This window comes from Hibiscus syriacus, unplaced genomic scaffold (assembly GCF_006381635.1).
Source record: "Hibiscus syriacus cultivar Baekdansim isolate YM2019G1 unplaced genomic scaffold, ASM638163v2 tig00110374_pilon, whole genome shotgun sequence".
In the NCBI taxonomy this organism is placed as follows: Eukaryota; Viridiplantae; Streptophyta; class Magnoliopsida; order Malvales; family Malvaceae; genus Hibiscus; species Hibiscus syriacus.
This window is the reverse complement of record NW_024062710.1, coordinates 529,659-535,878: the sequence shown is the minus strand read 5'-3', so window position 1 is coordinate 535,878 and position 6,220 is coordinate 529,659.

Here is a 6,220-nt window from a genome sequence, read left to right as displayed (position 1 = left end):
ATTCATTCTCGCACATGATGACATATGAACATTTGGTATAATACAGACAACAATCTCCATATATCGTAAGTATCAACATGACCCTTAATGTGTATAAGAAACATGTACAACAACATACTGCTAACTTTTCTCATCTCATTCATAATTATATTCACATACAAAATTATAAATCGTATACAAAATTATAAATCTTATACAAATTAACCCTACATTTACATCATTGTATCTTTTGTTATTCTTATGTATCATGGCAGCTTTTGTTATCTCTGTCTTCGTTGATTTTGATTGTGGCTTACAAGATCGTTTAATATTCGCGATCGATCCCACTCTCCAACAACCTATATTCAAATTGTCAGAACGTTAAGTATTGTGAACTACAACATTCAATCTACGACTTTTAAGAATTTTACCACAAACAATTTTTCTTTCCACTTACAAAATCATCAGTTGCCCCTGTAGAATCGATCGATTCCATCCACATCATACATACATGCCGCAATCATGTCTGTTACAAAATTTGAAAACCACACATGTCAATTATGATGAATACTGCATAATTAAGCTTTCTATTTGTGATAACATCTCATACCCATTCAATTGCTTATTCTTCTTATGCTCCACAAATTTGAAATTTTTCAAGGGATGCTTTCCTAGAGATCCACAGGATTCAACCCAAATGCGTTTCTTATTATAAAAATCTAATATTTTAATCTGCATTAAAATAGAAGAAGTTATGATCCAAAAAAATTATGCATTATAATTTACATAATGTCCTTTCATACATACATACATACATACCAATCTCTTAGCATCCTTCACTCTCTGTTTAGTTGCTTCAGTTGTAAAATACTATCATATATGTTGCAACACATCTACCATATCCAACACCAACAGATACCAATGTGAATTATGGTAGTTTATTGTGATCATGATCTGCAACAAATTTCACACCCAATTTGACAAAATTCAACATTCTATATCCAAAACATCATTGGCAATTGGTATGGTGTCTTACCTTCTCACAGTCGGTGAATTTCACATAGTTATTAATATGGGACCCCAGAAGGTAGCAATACTCTCAACACTTTTTGTGTTGGCATCCAACGCCTGCTGCTGCAATTAAGCAACAAACATTATTAATTTACTGTTATAACACTACTTATTCATTTATTAATTTAACTCACCGCTAAGTGGTATGGAAGGTAGCCAATCCTCCGGAGTGACTTTTGAGAATCGTAGCATACTGCCAGGCGAGCAAATCAATAACCTAACAAAATTAATTACACAATCAGAACATATTCAATAAGTTTTACATTTTCTACTTTCTACTTACCACACCGCCAACCCATTCCGTAGGCTTCAACGTTGCAACGTCGTATACACTAGCGAATTGATTTCCCATTGAGATTACAGAATATCTGTATGAATCATTAGGATTAATATGTTGTCATGAAATATTTAAATATAACTCACAAAGCAATATATTTCACTTACTCCGATTCTAACTCACTATTCCATAAATAATCACAAATTACAGCTTCGATGTCATCAATTCCGCTTGGAATATCCGCTTTTTCAACCTACAATTTTGCATACAAATTTTGTCACACAACATAATAAAAATCAAATTAAGTTTTCTTTTATTCAACTTACCTTCTGCTTCTTCTGGGGTGCAGGACATTCCGAATCCAAATCTGCTGCTATAACACTCTCCGGTGTATAAATGACATCGACTTCCTTCCTCCTCATTTCTTCCATCTCTTCTTCTCCTCCCTCTTTTCTTTCATATTTTTTCAGTTCATCGTATTTTTTCTACATAGCTCTTCATCTCTTTTATTTCACCCTTCAATTGATCTCCTTCATCCAAGTATTTATCAACCACCCCCTTCACCCCCGTAAGTTCACTCCTCAATTCCACAACCTCCTTCACCACTCCCTCAAATTTTGACCCGTCACCATCTTAATATCACCCTTAACACCCCAACTTCTTTCACCACTTCACCCCTCAACACCTCTACTTCTTTCACCACTCCATCTATTTTTCCTTCCACTACCCCTTATGCCTCTCAAGTGTATCTTCGACTCTCTCAAGTTTCTCTTCGACTCTATCAAGTTTCTCTTCGACTCTTGATTGTCTTTGCATGATATCAAATTGGATTTTTTTGATATCAGCCAATTCAGACATCAAAATGTCGAAGTTACTATGTTTTCCCTCACCGTCGTCCCACTCACCGTCATCCCCCAATACAACAATCTCTCATTTCTTCTCATCTGCCTCCACTGCCTCCTCTACATCCTTGCCAATAACCTTCAAAATTAAATTACAATATTAAGACATTGATTATATTCTTAATATTATTTAATTACATTTATTACCCTTTCTTGCTTCTTCGCTCTATCCAACTTCAACTTCACCATCACTCTAACCACCTCTTCCTTCCCCATGCACGGATGCGTGCCACTCTGGTTCTTTCATAAGCCGGCACTGCCTCACAGCCCGACCAAAAATCGAACAGTGCAACCTGCATTTATAATAAAATTTATATTTTATATAAAAACACAAAAAGTTCTTCAACTCATTTACCTCTAAGATTGCTATGCACCCTTTGAGGTATCTGGCTGCCCTTTTTAAAGGTGATTATTGATTCAATCAATCTCGAATGGATATATTCAGCCCAATTGAATTCACCCTTCAAGCTTCATCGTAAATGAGCTTCATATGTTCCTTGTTCGTTGACGTATGACCGTTGGACAAAGAAAGATACCGATAAGGTATAATAGAACTCTGGCCTTCAGCTCATCCCCAACGTAAGATCCACTTTTTATTTCCTCTTCAATTTCAGCATATGTCACTTCTGCTTCAAACCATATTTGGAGGCAAGTGCTTTCCAGTCCTTACTCTTACAGACTTCTACAACACTTTGCCTTCATTTTCTCCCCAATACGGCTGCAGAACATGGGATCCCGAGAGGAAATGAAAAATCACCATACTTAGCAATACATTGTCTGACATCAAATTGCGCCATCAAGGATCGACACAATTCCCTCCGAATAGGTCGATCCCTTACTCCTACCAACGATCCAAAACCTATTTCTCCCAGCACATTCAACTGACCCTTCTCCTTAAGGTGTTTAATTAATGAATTCACCCTTTTAATGCTGCATCTTGTCGACACTTCCTACATTTTTTAACAATATATAATGTTATAGTTCTTATATATTTTGTATCAACGTATTTACAAGTTTAATGAATACCTTATTTTCATGTGCTTTCCTCCGTTCTTTGTATTCTTTACTATCATTCCTTGACTGTGTGATGTAAGGTTCCTTTTCAGCATCACTCATTGAATTCCATTTGGACCTCACATCTTTTGTCACCTAATATTAAACATAAACGTTTCTTAATCAATACATTAACACTAAATACTACTCAATATCAATTTCATTTTACATACCGAACCGCTCTGTGTGCCATCTTCCTTCATCCTTTTGCATTCGGCCATACTGTCAACATTTAAAATTTGTAATCAATTTAAAGTTTATCGATACTTTAATCCAATTACCATTTCAACAATAATAACAAAAAGACATTGATACTTAATAGAAGTACATATATCCACCCTTTGGTTGCTTTCGAGTCTCGGCCTCAATTTCAAAGTCATCTGCGCCACCGACAATTTTCCAACCCATTGACTCCATTTTTCCTTCATATATCAGTTTATGCAAATCAAATTATTTTGTTACATACACTTTATTCAATATACAAATATAGATAACTACTCTTGTGGTAAAACGGTTTTCTTCAAAAGAATTTGAATGGCCACTACAAAATGTGTCGGCACATTTATACAACCTATAATATCATTTTCTACCTATAATATTTAATAAAGGTATCGACATTTATATTTTACCTTCAATATCACTTTCTACCTGCAATCGGTCCCAAATGCTTCTTTACTCCAAAACCCCAAACAACACATAAAAACTCTATTCGCGATTACTGTAATAATAAAAAACTAGGGTTTCGACAGCATACTTTTCGATTCGACTGCATCAACAAACAAACAAACATCGCTTTAGAAACGCCTTCTGAAATGCAGCAACAATTACGCTTCGATTTCAAAAACTCGTCCGTTCTATCGATTTTCAGAGGATATTTAGATATGGCCTTTATATTTTCATCGGATATGTTATTTATATTTAATCGATACAAATACAAAAGTGTCGATACTTTCGAAAGGATAATTACCTATTTCTTTGAAAGTGTCGATAATTTATTACACGTACTTACGAAAGTATCGACACTTTCAATATATCTGGTATCGTTTTACCGGTTTTATCATTTTGATACCGGTTTTATCATATTTTACTGTTATATCGTTGTGGATCGATATATTTTTTTTAAAGTATCGACACATTATAGGCGCTAAAACTACTTCTCTTTTAAATTCACAAAGTGTCGATCCTTATATAAAGTATCGACACTTTCAATATATCCGGTAACGTTTTACCGGTTTTATCATTTTGATACCGGTTTTATCATATTTTTACCTGGTATATCGTTTTGGATCGATACATTTTTTAAAAGTATCGACACTTTATATGATTTAAAACTGCTTCTCTTTTAAATTCACGAAGTGTCGATCCTTATATTAAAGTACCGACACTTTAAATGTATCCGGTAGCGCTTTACCGGTTTTATCATTTCAATACCGGTTTTTATCATAGTTTTACCTGTTATATCGTTTTGGATCGACACGAACCGACAAGTTAAATTTGCCGGTTGCACAATTTTTTAATATTTCTTCATGACTTAGACCTACTACATTATTATTAGTCAACATTTTCGGTAGCGCTAAACCGAATTTGTTAAATATCTTTTAATGTATCCGGTAACGCCGTATATTAGTCGTATATAACCCTGAGACAATCCCAAGATACACATTCATTTTGAATTACCAAATTAAACTACCCAAGTAGATTAGGGTAACTCTTTTTGATAATTTAAATTGAATGTGTATGGCCTTTAGTTTATTGTGGAAGGGTGAAGTGATATGCATGAAGTCATCATGCTTAATAAATAAAATATGATGTCACACGATTAATATATTTCATGAAAAAAATAATAACACATTCTAAACACAAGCAAATTAAAATTTAATTTAAACATTCGGACCACATCTCAAATCAAAAGTTAAATGAATGAATCATAAGAAATTAATAACTAAGGACAAAATTATAATTTAAAGCAAATAATAACTGAATTGCATTTAAAATAAAATTAAGAGGCCAAGTTACAATTATTAAATTAAATTTCATGCAAAAAGGGTCAAAGTGGAATTAAGACAAACCTTTAAGGGCCAAGATAAAAAGTTGCCCCTACAAATTCCAGGATTACACCCTGGGATGCCGTGACCTGTAATCCAATAATTGTGAAAACCAATTTTAAATTTGGCTCATTTCTTCCTCTCTCCACGAGATGAAACAAAGAGGTCTCTCTCGTCCTTGCTCCAATTCTCAAAGGCCGATGATAGAACCCCTGCAATGCTCGCCGCCGCACGCCGTCGGTCACCGTTCGAGCCGAATTTCATGGGGAGTTTTGTTCCGACGCCGTGGTCACGGGACTGACTTTCTTTTCGCGTAAAACGGCCTTCAACTACACGAAATGGCCGAGTAACATTTCGGCTTTCTCGCTCCGAATCTCCGCCGGTCAGACTGGTTTCGTTTTTAATTATATGTGGTTCCTCTCACTATAACGGAGCCTTCTACCGCTCGGATCGTCGGATGGATGTCTCAATCCCCGGAAAAGTGCGTCGGCCGAAGGGAAGAGCACCCCTCTTCTCTCTTTTTTATTTTCTTTCTCGGCTCTCACCACCACCGTCTAAGCTCCTCTTTTGTGTTGGTTTTCAGCTGATTTTATAGCCCTCAAAGAAAATATCCTTCCCTTGAATGATGGGATACGAAAATCCCCTTCCAAAGAGAGATGGATTTCTTTTCCATTTGAGTTTATTTTCATTAAATCATGGGATTTGAATCTGATTTGTTTGGAAGAAAGACTCCTTTTTTGAAAGAGGGATTCTTTCCATTGATGGCTGATGAAAAGAAGGGACACCGATGCATTGGCGCGTGACGGGTGCTCCACGATTGACGTGTAAAGGAGCTGTTCGGACTTGCTTGTAAATGAGCTCAATCGTATAGGGAGTAGATTCCCACTGTTGAT